At 38.5% G+C, this 22,242-nt stretch overlaps 1 protein-coding gene across 3 annotated transcripts in view; it reads right to left on the bottom strand.

Annotated features, from left to right (window-relative positions):
- The window catches only part of dennd3a (DENN/MADD domain containing 3a), a 31,748-nt gene extending 25,549 nt beyond the window's left edge, over window positions 1-6,199 (bottom strand). Inside the window, exon 1 of one of the 3 annotated variants that reach the window (XM_035429218.1) lies at window positions 5,803-6,199. The gene's annotated coding sequence lies outside the window, so the exon portion shown is untranslated. Of the gene's footprint in view, window positions 1-5,623; window positions 5,646-5,802 lie in introns of those variants that run through there. The other 2 variants (XM_035429220.1, XM_035429219.1) reach the window with 2 other exon arrangements.
- Window positions 6,200-22,242: the final 16,043 nt, after the last annotated feature.

The raw sequence follows: 22,242 nt of genomic DNA, 5'->3' as shown, positions 1-22,242 counted from the left end.
TACTGCCTCACATGAAGCCTGAGTCCTAGAGAACTCCCAGTCTTGAATTTTGGTATACACCGAGCTCCTTGTTTATGCCACAAAGCCTGTCTCTAGCTGATCAGGCAGTTGTAGCACAGTGCCCCAGAGTGTCCATTTTCTAACTGCTGGGTCCATATCAGGGTCATGGTGTCAACAGGGCAAGCAGAGCAGGATATCCCTCTATCCAGCGAATTCCGCCAACCCATCACCACGGTGGATCCCAAGGCGATCCCAGGCCAGGCGGTGGATATAATCCCTCCAGCGTGTCCTAGGTCTGCCCCTGGGTCTCCTCCCCTGAGTTATGTTAATGAAACTGTGGAAAAAAATCTAAATGGTGGTGTTCAGGTGTGAAGAATTCCTGATGGACAAGTCTGGGCGTGTTAACAAATACACAAGTTGCATAATGGAATTTTGTTTGCAAGAAAAAATTTGATCTTTGCTATGATGATCCATATGTGATGATGGCCAGGTATATGGAGAGACGTAGAGCACTGAAGTTTCTGAAGGTGGTAGGTTAATAGCAATTTAGCAAAGTTTTCATACCGGAATGGTCATAACCATTTTGAGAAGATGTAACGTGGTACTGAAGTCCACAGCAAATTAGAGCAATCCAAAAACATACCATACAACTGAAACCATTTGAACTCATGACTTCACGCAAGAAACTCTTTGAAACCTGGCATACAGTAATTGTTCCCATTACAAATACATTAAGGAAGTGACAGAAAAGTATAATCAAAGTAACCTTATCCAAACCAAATGAACCTGGTCATTCTTATTACAGATACCCATAGGGACAATACAACCCTCCCAGTTCCTGGGTGACACTATCGCCAACTGCACTTCACCCTTGTGTAGCTAATGGCCACAATGGGCACTGACATAGTCTAGATTCGATCTGACACAATGAGGCTCATCAATGCACCACCGTATGATGCCTTAACCGAATGAGCCATCCACCTGCCCAGGGGACAATTAAGCCATTATACTATTACATTAAATGGGTTGTTTATATTATGTATAGCCTATCTAAAGACAGCTGGAGAATCTATGTGCATATGAGAACTGGTATGTTGGCAGATACAGGCTCAACACACCTCATAGATTATGTTCCAAATATTTCCATATGTTCCATATATCATTTGTTACAATGGTTTTTGCACAGTAGGCTATTTGTTGTCAACGTCATTGGTTATCCAACCAAGCGTGCAACCTCTTCAGGCAAAATATTTTCTATGAGACAAGGCCAATCGTAACACACTAACCTCCACTTGAACTGCCTATAAAAATGTAAATGAGATATTTCCAATTGAATGTCATAGCTTGGCATTCAGACTTAAAATCAAAACAGAAACCATGATCCTTGTGGCATTCTGTGGCCACACTGGGCCCCTGACCCCCCCAAACAGTTCTGGTGTTCTGTGTTTCTTCAGAAGGTAATAGCCTAATACCTTCCGGAAGAGAAGACATGACACTTTTAGATTTGTATAGAGAAGTAAGACCCACAGCATGACTTTTATTTGCCTAAAGACAATCTTTCTTATGCCGGTGGAGGGAAAACATTCTTATGGTTTGCTATATCAAATTATATTTTCTCTCACTCAAAGGCAATAATCTCTAAACTAGATATCTGACAGAGGGGTTCCTACTAATGTCCCCAAAAGCAGTACACAAGTAGCCACCTAATGGTTTGTTATGTCACTGTCTTCTCAGTCACCAGATCTGAACCAAACTGAGGTATTATTTTTGAAACTGTCATCAACTTAGTGTGAGTCGATTAACTTTCTCATGGTAATGTGGTGTTGCATTCCACATGCACAAGCTGCACTAGCCATGTGTGGAGTCAAAATACTCTAAATATCTTTACACTTGTCTTTCAGGTTTTGCTGACTACATACAGACAGACAGACAGACACACACACATACACACACACACATGCACGCACGCACGCACACATGCACGCACACGCAGCTATTGGCTGGTATATGCATTTGTCTGACAAATAATAATTGGCCAAAATGTCAGGCGGAAAGTATGACGAAAAAAATGGCTTGTAATTAATTCAGGGTTCCCACTGATTTTAGGAAATCATTTTCCAGGACTTGTCAAGGACAAATTCCATGACTTAGACTCACAGACATGAAACATGAAACATGGACAATGGTAGCCCAAAGCCGGGGGGGGTATAAAAACTAGTCGATATATTTCCAGGTTTTCATGGTTTTTCAGGACGAGTGGGAACCCTGTAATTTATCTGTCCTGTACTTACTGGCACTAAAGAGGCAATCAAACACACAACTAATCAGAAACACCTGTGAAGCTATTTGTCCCAAATGTCATGGTGATCTGAAATGGGGGGGACTATGTATAAAAGTGCTGTTATTTCTATATAATGAAATCAAAATGCATTAAAACATCCTTTAATAAAAGTGGAGAATCACACGCAGGTTTGTGTAAGAAAGCAGTTCCAGCAGAATACCTGTGTCCCCCTAACTAAACCACAGCTTACACCCTGGCTGCAGCCGGATTTCAATGGAAAGTACCTGTTGGAGGTGCCTCCCCAAGTCTAGCCTGTCATTGACCAGCCGTCAACTTCAATTCCTTTTGAGGTTGAATCAAGATTGGGTAGAGAGGGTTATCCTACGTTCACTCATTCACACAAAAATCAACCGGACGCCTGCATGAATACAGGACTCCTCTGCGCAATTTAGAATTTTAATTTTTAGGGCATATCTGAAATCACATGTTGATAAAACACGACCTTTTATCACATTTAAAATACCTGAATAATTCACATAAGCATTCTCCATGACACATTCAGATGCAGATTCATATTTCAGGCCTACCTATTCTGGATCTATAATACATTATAATTCCAGTACCCTGTTATTCAAGAGCATATTTTATCTAACATCTGTCACCAATGTGAACCTTTTAAAAAATGAACTTGAGATGGTACCATTACTGAAATTGCAGGTGTAGAACCATTCCCAGTTTCCTTCAGAGTTAAAAAACCACTGAGGTTTGGAACTGTCTCCCACAATTAAAACAAATTAAAAATGTATATACCTGTCTTGTGCTCTCTGTTTTCTGCTTAGGAATCTACTAAAGTAATCCAAGATTTCAACAGAATCCAGGTGCTGGCAGAAACCTGGCAAATGACATTCTCTATAGCGAAATTAAAACTTGCACATTTGGGACAAATAAGACTAAAGAGAAATATTTAATTGGAGGAACAAAATTTCAACAAGTTTTCAATTTGAAAAAAGATTTGGGAACAGAAGTTGATCCAAGTCTATCCGGCTCTAAGCAGGCTAATTTCCAGTTAAGGTGGCTGTTAAGGTACTGGTTTGCTGAAGAAAAAAACAACTGATGATTCATTCATTAACCTATATTTCTATATTTCAATCCAAACAACCATAGCGTAAAGGACTGGAGAGCCCACACCCCATGGTTATATTTAAGTATTCAAAACATAGCCATAAAACCATATTCACACAACAGTCGACAGTGTATTCTAGAGGTATAACAGGTCTGCTGTGCATTTTAGAACCACTGTGCAACATTAACGTAAAGATTCATGCACAAACACGTGCCTCGTTAACAACTGACCCATGGAAAATATGGAAGCTGTTGACATGGTTTTAATTAGAGAACAGATGAAAAAATGCAATTCATGCTACCATTTTAAGCTCTGCACACCTGGGCAATGCTGTTATAAGCAACCAAACATCAATGAAGGAAAACAAATTTGATATTTGTGGAGTAAAACTTATTCATCAACAATCATATGTTTTACTTATTTTACAGGATTAATAAGCATTTTAACAAAATTATACATACATTAATATGTTTTAATAATTAAAATAAGTATTTCAGTTCTGTGGGTTGTGTTTCTTTAAAGCCTTTCTGCTTCTACATGGAGAAACAGGGTCCCAATTTGATGCATTAGAAATGAATCATACTTTTGGATGGACAATTTTAGATCAGTACGAATAGGCCTACCTGCTCAGTGATATGATCATCTGCAGATGCATGCACGTATCATGCCTTGAGGGTCCTTATAAGGAACATTGAACAAATAAACAATAATAGGCCAGCCATAATACTACAAATTATGTCTCAAAGATATAGTTAGAGCAAGACCATTTTAAACTCAAGAAGCTATTTAAGTCTTTAGTTTTAGTTCCCACTATTGACAAAATTCACAACTTCATTATAGGAATATAACTTCTTTCCACCAACATAGTGACATAGGGCACAATTGGATAACCGGACAGGACCCCTTAACGTGCGATTATTCGATACTTGATTGCTGTGATCAAAGGCTTTCTTCAGCGTTAGGATGAAAGGCGTTTGGCAGCAGAACCAGTGGGACTACAGGTGGATCCTGTGAATGATGTTCAATGTTTGTAAAAAGAAGAATACTGCAACTCTTTCATGTGCTTGAGCCGCCTTTCCTGACTTTTTATTAAATTACTTGTATTCACTACTCACCTAAATTCACTTCACATGAACTACTGTATGTGAATCTCAAATAAATTCGGTACTCTCACACACACAGGCCTACATATGTTCGTTTCCACGCAGGAAGAGCTGTAAATGTTTCAGACGAGACAATACACTAGGCTAGGCAACAGCTGTACTCTTCATCTGTTTTTCATTAAAGACTTAGCCCTACTTCAGTCTACAGGAATTCAGATTCTGGTTTCCAGACAGACGATACTGCCTAAAAAACTGCCAACAGGCCTGTGGGAATGCAATTCAGTATGTGAACAAACGAGACATTCACAACCACCATTTGCATTCCGTGGACTCGTTCAGTTTGCCCACACAAACACATCTAAAGTTTCCAATTATAACAGGCGCGGGGAAAATCAAATTTGTACTAAAGCGGGAAGGTGTCCAGTACGCAGTGCAAAGTAGAGATTCTACTAGTCTACTTAGGCGAGTTTTAAATACGATAGTTATTTAAATGAAAAATGTATAATAGCATTTTTCATCTTCATAATGTGAAGGGATATACCATCAATATAATAAATTAACGTCCTTATAAATAAAGTAATAGTTTTAAGGGGATGAGATGTGGATGCGTTTCTCTCAAACCCCTCCGCTGGCAATATGCGTTAAAGGAAAGATAGAATCTTACAACGGACTGCAATTGTGAATAATAGAAAATTATGCCGCAATTTGCCGACTAAGAAACAAACACTCTTGATGACAACATGCCACTGGTCTATTTTTTGCGACGAAAGTCTCGTTTCTAAGTATGTTGTTGTTAGTTACATGCCAAAAGTACCAACCATGGGACTAACCTATTAATAAAACAAACAGGTTGGCCTCCTGGAAGCGCGCAAAACATACCCTTTTTCCCTGGCACATTACTCACGTTCCACCACCACTGCTCCGCATTCTCACAAAGAAAATGACGATGTAATGTATATAGTTACAGAACAGGGAATAAAACTGCTCGTTGTCAAGTGTGCAATACAATCGTGTGATCTCGAAGGTACTGTAATGCAATAGCCAACTATTATACTAGTAGCTTCAGTGCAACCTAGAGAACTATAGCTAGTTACATTTCTTCAAATCAAAACATGCCTTCGCTCACGAACAATCCTCGACGTGGTCCAGGGCATTCATATTTATTGACTGGGTGTTTCAAGTCGTCTCTAGGACCATCTCCAATTCATCAGGTATCCCTAAACTTACATATTGTAGAGCTAACATCCCACTGTAAAAATAAAATCTGAAATCAAAATAATAGAACTTTCGCAAACCTGGCAGCAAGAGTGACCATGACTCCAAAACTTCGGGTGAAGAGAATTAAAACTAGAATGAGTACAAAATGTATCTGTCAAATTCCAAAGAAGTAGATTTTGTACGGAAATATTCCTCGACCGATTGCAAACACACTGTCCCCGAACCGAAGAGACGATGTGTCTGTTGCAGGGTGAAGTCTCATCTGTTGCTTCTGGCTTCTTCCTGTTAGGGGCACGTGCGCAGTGAAGGCAGCGGAGCGTAGTGCAACCAAGGTTAAGACAAATGACTGGAGCTGTTTATAAGTGTCCCCTCGGGTTATGCGTCGTATATAACCTATTTATATTATATATTTAATTCACATACAAGGACACTGACATAATTACACGAAGATTAAAGTCTCAAGACGAGCTGCTCTTTGCGTACGTTTACGATAGTTGCCAACGCGATAGTGCCATCTATAGGGCGACCTTAATGAAAGACAAGAAAACCGTGTAAACTCTTTCCGTCATACATGGAGCCACATCTCCACGTTTGATCTTAATGCTGTAAAGGAAACAAGCGTACAATAGGACAAAATGTCACACTCATGAAGGACAAAGACATGTAAAGCGCACATTGCCATTCCACAACTATTAATTTTTGCACTGAGTGCATAGAGGTATGACCGTCATTAGTAGAATCAAAAAGACATATTTTGGTAGAAAAATAACAAAACGTAGTCTCGCCAGCTGTGAGGGGAGGCCACAGAGGACACAGTTGATTTCATCCTGCTGGGCAATATGGACCTAAGTAAGCCAGGTTTTCTGCAATTACTACTACAGCAGTTTGCCTTGCAACTCCTCGTGCATCTGCAGATAATCTGGTGTTTCATTAATCTGCATCCTTTAGTAGGCCTGGATTCGTTATGTGTGCTTTGGCTAGAGGGCAGTTGCATGGCACTTCAGGTCAAATGCTTATCGCAGGTGGTGCAGAGGTAACACCAAAGTACATCATATTTAAATAAATGGAAAACTTTCTGCAGTGCCTAGTTCTTCTGGGTAGATCTCTGAACAAAATTTAACACATCAACAATTACATTAACTAATGTCAATATTAATCTCTCTGTGTGACACACAACCTATATCCAATGCACTGAAGTAAATTGGGTATTTGATGAGTATTGAAAAGAAAGCAGTGATTCATATGATGACATATTCCAAAGGAATATGGAGAAATGAAGGTTATAAATATTTAAAGTTTATTTTAGCACAGAAAAGAGCAGCTCAGCATATATTAACTATTTGGGACGTGTTTGCCAGCATATTAACTGTTTGGAATATGAAGGAATCCACATCCAGCTGTAGTTAAAATGTAAACCTATTTGTGGGATGAATGTAGGCCTGTGTCTCTCTAACTGATTACCATGACCAAAAGTGATGGACATGTAAGACAGAATTGTAAAAAATCATTGGAGAACCTCGTCCACAACTTGCAGTAGAAAGGAAGTGGCAGAGTGAGTACATCAACTCAGTGGATTTCACAATTACATAAACTACAAGGTTAGAGAAAGCAGAACTAGGCCTATGCTTTGAACGCAAATTAACAGGATTTTTTCCCACAAAAAAGGAAGTAGGAGTGAGCAGTTTTGCTTACTAAACGAGTCTATTTAACGGGTATATTCATAATTCCTAGATGGTCAAGGAAATTCGCATGAAAATGCAATCAAGTGACAGGAAATATAATCATGTTCTTAAACGTTCTAAAAATGATTAATTGGTTGGACGCAAAATACCATAAAGCCACTGCATGATTCCCATTCAAAACAGACCATGAGTACCGCTTTAGCTGCACATATGGTTCTCGCGGACAAAACATTCAGGGTTGGCGCTCTTGTTTACTCTGCCAAGTGCACAAGACGCGACAAACGGGAGCGTGAAGATCTACTCTCGTTTCCGTATCGTTATTTAAATATTTAAATTAACTACCATACGGTGGCAGTGTTGTCCATTAAATTGAGCCATACATTTCTAAATCTGGTTTTAAAAGTTTACCCACCATTAACTGTAAGAAAACCAAATGTATTGTAATATCAAAACAGCAAGATACTCCCAACTGCCAATTGTACACAGGTAACCTGTCAGGGTGCGGGGGGTTAGGACCCAAACGCAGAGTGAGGGGGAAAAACTCGAAACTCCAAATGGAATGAACAAAAGAAAGACTTTACTTAACAGAACAGGACAAAAGCGAACAAAAGGCCTCACAGGGCAACTCTTCAAAACAAAGGAAAACTTCAAAAACACAGGGAACACAGGAAATTCAAAAGTTCAAAAACACATGGAAAACAGAACCTGGGCAGGAACACGATCAGAGGCATACGCGACAAAACGCAACCAGACACAACCAAGGATCCAACACCTGAGTTCGGGAGACGGGAACTTAAATAGACAAGACACTGACGAGACACAGGAGGGCACCATGAACAATCAGGCCACAGAGAGGGAAGGGAAAACGAGACAACCAAAAACCAATAATTGAACAATTGAAAACAATAATACAATTAAACATGGTACAAGCAGGACACAAAACAGAAGTGCCGCCATCTGGCGGCCCAACAAGGGAAACACAGACAGGAACACAGAACCATGACATAACCAAGTGATTGAGCAAAAGACCAGCTTCAATTACCTTGGTAGCTTCATATCACATGATACTAGAAGCAAAATAGAAATAAAAAGAGCAGTGTGAAGTTAGCGACAGTAAGGATTTTCGCGCGGGTCTGAAAATGTCAAAATTCCAACGATATAACCACTGTTACGTTCACCAAAATGAAATTAATTAAGGAAAAATCGGACTGCAGTTGTCCTAAAATATGAACTATTCGTTTTCTATTTGTACAATATTAAAACAACTTCGATTTTAAACACAGACATTGTAAAACTATTCACAACACTAATATTAATTACAAACAAACTTGTCTTCCTTTTTTCTATTTTTCCCCCTACATTTTAACAATGCCAATGCAAAATGGGTTTGAACATGCAGTACATAGGCAAATTTTATTCAATTAAGTTCCAAATGCTTTCTGATACTATAACAAATAACATGCTCTGCTGCCTCCCCTGGACATGTTGTCTCAATGATATGGGGGTGTTTTGAATACCTTGGACCCTCCACTCTTCAGATATGGTGTCACTTATATCAAATAAGCGTCATAGAAAATGTGGCTGGGGTTTGAACATGCAGTACATAGGCGAATTTCATTCAATTACATCCCAATTGCTTTCTGATAGCATAACAGATAACATGCTCTGCTGCCTCCCCTGGACATGTTGTCTCAATGATATGGGGGTGTTTTGAATACCTTGGACCCTCCACTCTTCAGATATGGTGTCACTTATATCAAATAAGCGTCATAGAAAATGTGGCTGGGGTTTGAACATGCAGTACATAGGCGAATTTCATTCAATTACATCCCAATTGCTTTCTGATAGCATAACAGATAACATGCTCTGCTGCCTCCCTTGGACATGTTGTCTCAATGATATGGGGGTGTCTTGAATACCTTGGACCCTCCACTCTTCAGATATGGTGTCACTTATATCAAATAAGCGTCATAGAAAATGTGGCTGGCGTTTGAATATGCAGTACATACGCATATTTCATTCAGAGAAAAAGTGGATTTGTGTGAGTTTGTGTGTGTCAGTGTCCATATTCTGCAAGAACAATTTATTTCCCGTGGGGGGAGGGGTGCCAGAGGGAGTGCAAGTCCATACTGCGAGAAAATAATAGTTCCCGGGGATGAAGAGGAGTGTTGGAGTGTGTAGACTCAACTGAATCTTGTTTGCGTCAAATTTGGGAGGAGGCTGACATGCTATACTTTTATGCAAGATTTTCTCTGTAATGTATGCCTTACTTTTCTGAAAATAAAAATATTTATTCACAAAAAATATCTTTTCATGCTTTTTTATTGCTTAGGGGGCTTTCTTGTAAATACACTGTTATTACTACTGTCAGACTAACTACACTGTCTTCCTTTTGCATGCCATTGACCTAATTTCACCTGCATTTGCTGATTTTTTTCTACAATTTAAACATTTTGTTTAGATTCAAACATGTTGGGGGATGGATAGGGGGAGTTGCCTTCTCACTCTAACAGACACACAGAACAGAATAACTGTCACAACTGTCAGAACCCTTAGAGCTGTCAGAGCTAAGACATATCAGGACTATTTGAATTGTCAGAACTTTCAAGACCCAGTTGCTAATATTCAGTACTACATATGGATATCTACGGGGAAGGACTCCGCCACCAGCCTTGTTCATGGCCCCCTTCTGGAATCACTGGAGGACAACACAAGCTGGTCCTTCCACACATCGCTCCAGACCAAAAGGTTAGCTGAACTGTGCTGGACTGAAATGTTTTTTTTTCCATTTAAATGTAGACTTATTTAGTTTCTCTCACTTTCTGTTCACTTTGTTTGTTTTAGTAATTGGAGACTCACATTTGCGAAGCTTGGTGGATGGGATTGTGACCACACCAAGCGGCTGCCTGTCGTTTGGGTACCTGTGCAACCCCGGAGCATCTGCTTTGGATCTCCAAAGGGAAGTAATGGGGGCAGCAATCCCAGAGGACCCAGATATTGTGTGCCTTCTTGCCCCCAGCAACAACCTAACAACCAGCTGAACCATTGAGGGAGCTGCAAAAGATTTTAAATTGTTGCTTCAGGCATATACTCTACCGCTGGCCAAAGGTACAGTGAATGTAAAAAGTACAATGCAAATCAATATGATAAACTTTCATACTTCTTCATTCTACCATGTGAGATTCCTTGTCCATATCATCCAGAGTGCCAATTTAAATAAGCAGATAATGCAACCAGAGGTGCAGAAATTAAGCATAATTACATTGTGGCTAAACAGCACATCGCATAGACGGATCATTTTGATACTTTTCATACAGGCATTTGTGCTGGACTTTCCACCTCGGTTAAAAGTTGACTGGAGCCACCAGGAGATGCTGAGGAATGAATATCACCGCACTGCAGCATGCTTGAGTGTGCCTTACAAAGAAATTGTAGGGTACTTTCCCACAAAGGCACTAGATCAGTGGAGCAAGGATGGGGTATGAAAAGTTATTTGTACTCAAAAATAACAAGGAGAAACTACTTTGGAAATAACTAGGTATATATATATATATGTATATATATATATAAGAGCCCGACTGATGCCAGATTTTTGGGTCCGATGCCGATCCCGATTTTGGAGAGTCCTAGCCCACCGATTACCGATGTTTTGACCGATATTTTGTTAAAAAGTGCAACATTTTCAAATCAATTTGAAAAACTTATGTTTTATTAAAGTTTCTATATTTAAGAACATTTAACTTATAAGCAAACAAATAAAAATAGAAATAAACACACAAAGAACTTTTTAGATAAAAAAGTAAAAGATGATATTAAATTAAATATATATATTAACACCATCTTTAAGTGTGTGAAATCAAAATAACTCCACACCTTGCTTTTACTCCTTTCTGTTCCAGCCATCTATAAAAAATTAATTTAAAAAAGTCAGTTTTCCAGTGTCAAACATGTATTTTTATGAATATTATTATTGTTGTTATTTTTGTTATTAATTTGTTATTTCTTAGTATCTATTCTCAATACATTAATTATATTTTCTTATTTTATTCCTACTACGTGATCTCAAAGAGTAAGACTATCTAGCGAGCTTCCCTGTTCGTAAGAATTCGGTGGTGAAAATAAGTACAATGCGCTCTGACGCGTGACTAGATGACACACTCGCTCGCAATAACGTATTAGCTATTGACACAGCATCATATAGTAGCTAATATCATTATCTCAGATTTAAAAAAACAAATGTGTTATGCATTCAATCACCATTTTATTTTGGCTGGTTATTTATTTGAGAATACAGCGATGTCCTCTGGAAATGTAGATCCTACGCTGCTTATGTGCTCACTGCCACTTCATAAAGGCTTGCTAGCCAGCTAGCTTGCTAAAGTGAACCAAATATGTTAGCTAGCTCGCTCGCTTGATAATGAGGATTGATAAACATAGTGATCGTATAAACGCATTTAATTAAAAAACTTTCGCTAAATATAGATACCTTAATCTGTGCAGACAAGTCTTGCAGTGGAGAATATTGGATGAGGCACGAGTGACAAACGTCTTACGCCGGGCACCCACCGCACGCGTCGCGTATGCGTCGCGTAAACAGCAGGGCGAAGCAGCACGGCGCGACGCGTAGGGTGTCTCCACTGGTTCCGTTTGTGTCGCGCAAAGGCTTGCGTAAAAGCTATATATTCCTAGTAGCTCTCGCAGTCTGCAGTGGGCTTTTACATCGTGTATTTCACGTTTGTTCACGACTGTTGATTATGGGTTAAGTGAATACTTTGGTGAGAGACCTTTTTCAGTTTGTTAATTTGGTAATATTTCGTTAACTCGTAAATAGCCTACGTGAGAAAGTAAACGCTTTCAAGAAGTACCATAAACTTAAATCGCAACGTAGCCTGCATAACAATCAATCTCAAACTGTATTAATTTATTTGCTTGGTTAACAAGCGTGCCAATTTCATGAAGAATATGTAATGATCATAATAATAATAAATAATCCGTAATCAACCATTGGGAATTCCCGTGTTGTCTTGCCATTCACGTCAAAACATTTATAGGATCAGATTTAGTAAAATCAGCTAATCATGAAAAAGTCAGTAACAGTTTTAATCTTGAAGGGATATGAACACCACAACGCCATGAACACCGGAAGCTTTGAAGTACAAGTGCAATAAAGGCTTGCTTACAACTTCATTTATAAAATAGGTGCATTTTCATCGGCAAGACCACTAAATAATCTGATTTTTTTAAAGCTCTGTGGATTATCTGATTTTTATTAACAAGCCCTTTTTGAAAGCACGGCGAACGAAGACATCGGAGAAGTCAAATAGGCTGAGCAATGGTTGGTTAAAAACTATCTTCCAATACTCGAGCTAACAAACCGCTGCTCGGTGCATTCCCTTTTACGTCACTCAATAGCCTACGTCTTTCTGTGGTGTATTTTCAAATTTACCCCACCCCCTCCGCAAAATAAGACAGCGAAACTAAGTTTGCCTTTCCCCCAGGTTCCAGTTATTTATTTATTTTTACAAAACGAAAAGGCTTGTATTTTTTTTAGCTGCTTAAAAAATATCTGGGAGGTAACTAGGGACACACCCCCAGTAATATAAGAATGAAATATAAATCAGAGCATGTATACCTAGCATTTTAGAGCACATTTCTGTGTATAAACAGGCCAACGTGACGCGCGACAAGCCGAAAAAATAGAACAGAAGCGAAAAACTACGCTTCAGTTCGCTTGTGTCGCGCGAGCTTCGCAGCCGGTACGCGACGCGTTCGCATCTGGTGGAGACGACGTCGCCCGCTGCCGTTGTAATAACAGTACTTCAACTACGCTTCAGTTACGCGCGTAATACGCGCGTAGTGCGCTCGCGGCCGATACGCGTGCGGTGGGTGCCCGGCTTTATTAGAGAAGTAGCAGTTCACACTTGTATTAGAGCTCCCTCTACTGGATAATTATAGTAAATAGCAACTACAACGTTCGAACAAGACAAGTACAGATAAATAATCATTGTTTTTTTGTTTATTATACTTATTAAAATATCGGGTCACATCGGCGGCATAACTGCCGATCCCGATGTCGTCAAAAAAGTCAAATAATGGCCGATGTCGGCAATATCGGCCTGGCAGATATATCGGTCAGGCTCTAATATATATATATATAATTAGATATATTAGTATCTAAGTCTAATTGGTGCCAACATAAAATGCTAAATATGACATACTGCAAATTGTTGCATCTGACTTTTCTAAACAGGTCCATCTGAGTGACAATGTTGGCATGCCCATGTTAGCACAAATCATATGGTGCTATGCCTACATGCAGCTCTATGTTCCCTCTACCAATGGGCCAACCCTACAAACCCCACCTCCAGCCCTGCCTTATTGCTTCATTCCAACCCTAGTGGTGAAGGGTGAAGTTAAAATTCCTGCAGGAAAAGACCCCATGCAGTGGGCAGAGGTTCATAAGGGCAGAGTCAGAAGGACAGAGGCAGATGTCCAGTTTCAGGAATTTCGCAGGGTAAGTTTTTTGTTTTCTTTTAAAGAGTAACTTCTCTTATTTATCAAGGATTTATATTATGTCCATTAGAAAATGTACTGTAGAACTCATTGACTTATACCATCAATACATGTGTATAATTATAGGGTATTGGTGGCAGTGTTTGCCATGTACTTGGAACTGCGATCATAATCGATCCCAAGGTGATCAGGGTGCAGAAGAGGTGCAGGGAGACATCAGAGCGAGGAGGACAGGACAAGAAGGAGAGAGCAAGGAGAAAGGCAAGGGTCAAAAACAGAACCCAGGGAAACAAGCAAAATTCTCAGGGAAAACATGCTGTTAAGGGGTGTGCTAAGGTAGTTCATGTAGTCTGCACAAAGAAAAATGAATTGAGACTTAAGAACAGAAAAGCAAATGAAATGGGAAAAGTGTTGTGTGGAGTGGAAGTAGAATTTGGGCGTGGGCTAGAATACCAAGAGCTTGGACAGCAAATTACATTTGCAGTGAATGAGGGAGCAGGTGAGAGATCAAGTGAAAGAGAGGATGTGACAAAGTTTTATGGAGTGTGTGAAGAAGGGCATAGTGGAGAAGTGGGGAAAAAAATAAAAATAAACCAATGGTCGAAGTTACGTGGTGGAAGCAAACAAGCAGTCAAACATCGCAAAATTTAAAGGGAAAAAAATTCACAAATTGGATATTTTTGAAATTGGAAATGCCATTCAGGTAGCAGGGTTTTATTTAATAAAAAATTTTGGACAGAGGTGGCAAAAACTCTACAATGGCCCTACAAGCGCCCCTGTGCATTAAGTCGAAGCATTAAACTACTACGTCAAATTTGGTTCAGCAATAAGGGAACATAAGACTTTAGTCTATTCAATGGAACAAAACACGCAGAGTAAGACTCATTTTGAAGAGAGACAGACACAGATAATAAACTATAATCATGATGCAAATGTTATCCAAAAAACAAAGGAAGTCAGAAATGAAAAGCAAAAACGAAAAATTATACCAAAACAATATGGGGAAGATTGGATTACAGAACTACCAATAAAAGTTTCAAAACATTTTTGTGTTTGCAAATCCCCAAACAAGGGCAAAAGGCCAATGCTAGCCTGTGATATCTGTGGAAACTGGTATCATTTCCAATGTGTGGGCATATCAGATAGTGATAGTCAGATGAACTTTGATTCTATTGGGTTCATTTGTAGCTCTAATGCCTGTAAAATCCAGTTAGAGCCAATGAAGACAGGTTATATGTTAAGAAGGGGGGGGGGGGGGGGTGTAATTTGTTAACCAATCTGAGAAATGGTAATGCTGAAATACAAATAGAACTTGCAAATACCAAAAATACTATTAATAAACTAATGACAAACACAGGAACCACAGAAAGATTTCATATTACTGGATGATATAAAAACAATCCAACAAGAACTACAGGTAATAAACAAGGTTGAAACAACACAATTGGAGGAAAACGCATTTGATTGTATGGATGCGCAGACCAACAAGAATAATATTAATATAGTAAATAATGAAGCTGAAGATCAAGAACTATTAATTAGTGAGGAAGTATGAAATGTGTTTTGTCTAATGAGGCAACAATTGGAGAATTTCATATTTCTGTTCCTGATGACACCAATTTCAAAATACCTTCTGAGTCCTGGACAAAATTGTTGAATATGAGAAATGGGCGATATTTTGAAAAGTATTCATGGCAGTCAATATTTGTGAGTAAGATTAATAAATCAAATCCATATTGCACCATTGTCTTTAAGAGCCATTCATTTTGCACAGCCAAGATAAGGAGGAAAAAAGCACTATATCTAACAATAAAAGGCTATTGTTCCCAAAAGTCATGTGGGATGCAAGTGACTGTAGCTGCATATGATGCAGAGGAGCCAATATTTGCCGTGTATTACACAGGGCAGATATTACATGCTGGCAACACACTGAAAGCAAGGCCTTTCAGGGCTCCTGAGAGGGTAGCAATAGCTGCAGCTATGGAAAATAGCTCAGCCTATAAATTATATAATGACCGGCTAGGCACTGCTGATATGAAATCCTTGGCTGCACAAAATAGGACTGGTATAGGGACAGATACCGCAATCTTCCGGAAAATCTAATCTGAGCAACATCTGAAAACTTTCTTGGATATTGATGAAATGAAGGCACTCAAACTTTTGAAAGAAAAATTAGAACATGAAGATTTGAATAACTGTCACTTAAAAGGATTTGTCCACCTCATTCAGTTATCACCGCTTAAAGTAATCTGTTTTACAGAGGGAGGTATACGTTTATGGCATGAGATGTCCCAGAGCACTCCAGTATTTTGGAATGCAACTGGTGGTATCATTAAATCAAAAATCAATAAAAAACGCATTTTATTCTATGAAATTATAGTTTGTACACCGGCAGTACCACACTTATCAGCTCCTGTTGCATGTATGGTAACTGATGAGCATACTCAAAGTTCTGTAGAACATTTCTTATGTACAATCAGAAACCAGGAGCGGAAATTGTTTCAAAGTAACACGTTACCAGTCCAAATGACTAGTGATAGGTCCCTTGTACTTCTGCAGGCATCTATGCAAGTCTTAAACAACGATAATATGGACACATCTCCAGCGTTGTTGGAGGATCGTAAGGGGAAGTGCTACACAGAAAGATTTAAGTTTCTGCATAATTCGCTCTTGCAAAAGTCACCTAATGCGACAAGCAAGTGATTTATGTAAGAAACAATACAGTGGAAAAGATGACCGGTATAAAGTTGGAATGTACATATTCAGCCTTCTTGTTAATTCCAACACTCTTGAGGATATGCGTGCAATAATATATGATGTTTGTGTTATTTTCGGTAACAGAGGCCATTCTTTCATAATATCAGAGAGCATCAGTAAACTTAAAACCAGAGTTATGAAAATAAGCAGCAGTGAGTATAAAGAGTTGAACTCCCCAATTGAACAAAACTTTTACCTGATATGACAAAATCACCATTCTCAAAATATTTAGACAGTGTTCGGGCTGAGTCAAGAATAAACACTGAAAATAGGGATTTAAATGGGAAAAATCATCACTTTGGACCTATTCTATTGGATAAACTTTTAAAAAATTTCCTCCCAGTAATTGCAATCTGGTCAGACCTGCTTTCAGGAAATTTGTCACGGTTTTCAAGTTCATATGAAGATAAGACACCACATGTTAAGAAAACCACTTCAATTTCAGAGGTCACCTTCAAGAATACAAAAACATTATTCTTAAACAACAAAAAACACAGGCTTGATGAATGCATAGAGAAGCTATACAATTTGTATAGAGCCAAAGAACGGGAATTCTGTGAGAAAATAAAAATAAAAACAAGAAAAAGGAGACATTTTTTTAAAGAGCCAGAAGAAGCCTGGGATAAAAAGAAAAAAGTCCCAAAACACCTTCAAAGGTCTTTCCAGAAGCCACCGCAGAAAAATAACAAAATGTTTTACCTCAATACGAGGACCAAAGAATTGGAAACATCTAATGCTTTACTGTCTAAAATATGCAAATTTTCTAATAAGTACTCAAACTGTTGGTTTAACTCCTCAATGCAAAGCTTCCTGAATCTTAAATCAATACAGTTCTGCTTGAATACAATAGGTCCACAATACATGACAAGAATTCCACAGAAATTTTATGAAATGCTACGCCATGATGTCCAAAACCCTGGTTATTCATTTTCACCCAATGAAATTCATCTTGTTTTGATAGAGCTAAATTCCTGCATTCAGTCACTGCCATTCAACAACCAAAATGACCCATTATATTTAATTTATCCATTCATGGAATGGGTACATGAACTGAACATAAATTCAGCAGTTGAGGTCATGTATATTGACAAGTGTGAATCATGCCAGACTACTAAAAATATTTTCCAGGATTTACACAGCACTTCTGTTTTCAATATTCCCATACTGACGACACAAAGTTCTTTGAGTGACCTTTTTTTGAAAACACTGAAAACAGAAGCAAACAAACAATGCACAGGATGTCAAAAACAGCTGTTCAGAGAAAGTATATGGGTAACTCCTCCTGACATTATGGTGCTTCATGTTTCTCGTGCCTGTGAAGATGGGGTATCACTGCTGTGAACACCCGTTTTTCCATCTGAGGTGATTGACATTCCTGTTGTAGGAGAACGAAAGCAGAGATACAGCCTAAAGTCAGTAATATGCCATGCAGGAAGATCCTCTTTAATTGGCCATTACTGGTCTGTTCTTATCACAGACAGAGCAAAAATATGTGCCAATGATAAATACATACACTTTGCTAACAGTAATGAGGACACCACTGCAGTCATATTTTTTATGGAAAAAGAAGGAAGTGTAATGGAAAATATAAAGGCAGACATCAAAATATCACCTCAATTGCAAAACGACCTTATCATACATTCCTGATATGATTGAGTCCAGCCATATGAAAAATGAAACTATCCATATCCTACAGTTTCTTACAGACAGAATGTCTTGGAAGATTAATTTTGGCTCATCAGCGAACAAATTGCCACAGTTTAAGCGTACCATATCCAAACGGAATAAAATCAATTTGTGTCAGTCTTCATCAAGTGCCTTTGAGAACCCAATGCAATACAGGAATGTACTTACCATCATAAATGATTTTGTAAGCCAAAATTTAACATCACATTTCTTGCAAATGATTTACTGCATTTACATATCCTGTATTCTTTTGAATGCAGCAAATGTAATAATAGTTTAATGCATAGCCAAAATGAAAAAATGACTGTACTTACACCAAGTGGAAGTTCTAAAAAAGCTATTGAAAAATCAATACTGTGTCATGATTCAGTTCCTAAAAAACTTGCCTGTACAATTTGTAGACATGAAGGCAACCTTGAATTAAAAAAGGTGCATAAAACGCATTTACCAAAAACTATGCTTGTGCTTGCAAAATGGTCTGAAAATGAAATTGATGAACGATTGACCATGTCCTCAATTTATAACCAAAAATCATATGAACTTAGAAATATTATGTATTTTGCAAGCCAAAAGCCCTTAGTGCAAATTGAAAAATGGAAAGTGGTATAATAAAACTATAATAAACAATGATTTAAGTACATTAAAAAAGATAAATTCAGACTTATCCAAATCTGATTTTTTTCTTGCAGCATATGAGGTAGAATCATGTAAAAAGCTACATGATATCAAAATTTTCCAGATAAGTCACATGCACTGACCAATGTCAGAATGAATTTCCTTTTAAAATTAATGAATTGCCACAAAATCCAGGTAGGGATATGCCTAATAATACATCACCAGAGGATCTAGATTTAGTTAAAAGTGGAAGATGGTTAAGTGACCAAATAATTGATTCATACGTGGACCTCCTGAAAAAAAACTTAAAAGAAAATTATGTATTCATGGTCGCTTCAACCTTTGTCAGCCAGAATTTAAATTGTTTATTTTGGGAAAATATAGAGGTTCTCCCAAACATTTCCAAAAGTCAAAGAAACTGGTGGTGCTTTGAAAACATTATAATTCCTTTAAATATCAAATCAACTCATTGGGCTGTGATAATCATTGAAATGCAAAACATAAAAGACAAAGAAAATAATATTACCCTAAAAGTGAAAATTCTTGATTCATTAAAAACATATGAAAATGATATAATTACTGTGCTTTTCTTTCTTCAAAAGTATTTGGTTTTAGAATATTTGGCACAGTTGTGAAATTATCACTAAATTATGAATTCTCCCACAACTGCCCACATTTTCACAAGCAACTAGATGCAAGTAGCTGTGGATTGTATGTGTGTTTTTTTACAAAAATGTTTTTGTTTGGTAGGAATATTAATACATTTTTCAACACAGATATGAGGACATATCTGCACTACGAATTAAGTCAACACGTTTTGCTTTTGTAAGTCACACAAAAAATGTCACCACAAAAATTCTGTTCACTGTTTATAGTTACTGCTTAATGTGAAAGCCAGTTGTACTTCACATCCTGTTACAAGCCCAGGTGTCCAATACTGGCTGTTTCCTGCTATGAAATGTATCATGACCAATGACTATGTGTGTCATATTCTGAGTTATTAAAGAGATTTTAATTCATTCAAGACTGTTTGACTTGTATGTGCACTTGTTTAAAACTGTATGTATTCAACAGTACTAGCAGAGGATAGGAATACACTATTTGCCGAGAAATTGCATGTTCAAACCCCAACCACATTTTCTATGACGCTTATTTGATATAAGTGACACCGTATCTGAAGAGTGGAGGGTCCAAGGTATTCAAAACACCCCCATATCATTGAGACAACATGTCCGGGGGAGGTAGCAGAGCCTGATGTACACGATCCATTGACCTATACTAGCAGTAGAGAGGAATACACTGTTTAGTTGAACCACAACATTTTCTATCAAATTTTCTATCATGTTTATTTGATATCTTTGTCATCATATCAATTTAGTGAAGGGATGTATGCAGTAAATGTGCATTGTTAATTCAAGTCTTGACAGATAACTTTTGGTCTGACTCTGGAATGTGGGTCCAAATGTTATCTATTTAGAGTTGAATTAGCACGGCACATTTTATTGTGTACTAACAAACCCACGCCACATAGCTTACTGGCTAATTGTTATAGGATAAACTATCATCTAGAGTTGTTAGAACACCTCAGTGGTAACATGACCTATTAATTATGACAAATATGCTGGAATCAGTTTTATATTCTCCTAAAATAAGCAAGATCATGGTATTTCATATTTAGACTTACTGCACTTCCAAGAATCAACATGGCAGAAATACAAAAAAACTTACACTATAAAAATACACTGCCTTTTTAATTTACATTATAATTATAACGAAGGAGTATTTTTACATGTCAAAACGTCGCTAGTTTAGAAAATAAACTTTGAGATACGTGTTTCTCTCTTTCGTGCAGGCAGACTTTTATTTTGAACAATTCCCGACGAATCTGCCGGCTTACTGTCGCTCACTGTCGCTCATTTCTTGGTACTCACACTAGGATGGGCCTAGGCAAGAAGTGGGTGGGCATGTTTTCCATGGTCAACAACGTGGTCCTGCTGGTTATCCGATAACATCATCTTGTGATTGTCTAGTGGTTAAAATGAAACATTGTAGCCTAGAGTGTGAATTCCTCATTCCTCTTGGCTGATTGCTATGGAGGAATATTTTGGACAAAATTAAATAAATAAATACATAAATAAATCATGAAATGTGAACATAAATAATAAAATGTGGCATGAAGTGTACGTATTTATTAATTCATTAATTTAATTATTTAGCCTATTTATTTATTTATTTCAGTGACGCTACGTGTGCGACATGAAATAAGGCTTGAAATTAAAACCACACCCATAGACATATATACATACACTCCGCATTGGAGTAAAAGCGTGTGAAGAAGAGGGAAGTGGAGTGGTAGAATGTATGAAAAAGAGGAAGGCTGGGGGGATGAGGGGCAAGGAGCCTATCCCAGTGTGCATTGAGCAAGAGGTAGAAATACACCCTGGACAGGCCGCCAATCTATCTCAAAGCACACATCATTCACTCACTGTTCATTCACACACTCATACCTATTGGCAATTTTAGAGTTTCCAGTTATCCTACCTGCAAGTCTTTGGACTGTGGGAGGAAAACCATACAGACACAGAAAGGCATGCATGCGTCCAGTGACAGTGTGTGTGTGTGTGTGTGTGTGTGTGTGTGGGATGTGCTCAATGACGGTCTGTGTGTGTGTGTGTTTGTGGGATGTGCTCTGTGACAGTGTGTGTGTGTGTGTGTGTGTGTGTGTGTGTGGGGATGTGCTCAGGGAAAGTGTGTGTGCATGTGTGTGTGTGGGATGTGCTCAGTAACTGTGTGTGTGTGCGTGTGTGTGTCGGATGTGCTCAGTGACGTTGTGTGTGTGTACGTGTGGCATGCGCCCAGTGACAGTGTGTGTGTGTGTGTGTGTGGAAATGTGCTCAGTGTCAGTGTGTGTGTGTGTGTTTTTGTCGGATGTGCTCAAGGACGGTCTGTTTGTGTGTGTGTGGAATGTGCTCAGTGACAGTGTGTGTGTGTGTGTGTGTGTGGGATGTGCTCAATGGCGGTGTGTATGTGTGTGGGATGTGCACAGTGACAGTGTGTGTGTGTGTGTGTGGGGGGGATGTGCTCAATGACATTGTGTGTGTGTAGGATGTGCTCAGTGACACTGTGTGTCTGTGTGTGTGTGTGGGATGTTTTCACACACCATGTGTGTGTGTGTGTGTGTGTGAGACATGTGCACAGTGACAGTGTGTGTGTGTGTGATGTGTGCAGTGGCCGTCTGTGTGTGTGTGTGTGTGTGTGTGTGGG

This window comes from Anguilla anguilla, chromosome 8, assembly GCF_013347855.1.
Source record: "Anguilla anguilla isolate fAngAng1 chromosome 8, fAngAng1.pri, whole genome shotgun sequence".
Lineage (NCBI taxonomy): Eukaryota > Metazoa > Chordata > Actinopteri > Anguilliformes > Anguillidae > Anguilla > Anguilla anguilla.
The sequence above is the reverse complement of the archived record's forward strand: the minus strand, read 5'-3'. Positions and strand labels throughout refer to the sequence as shown.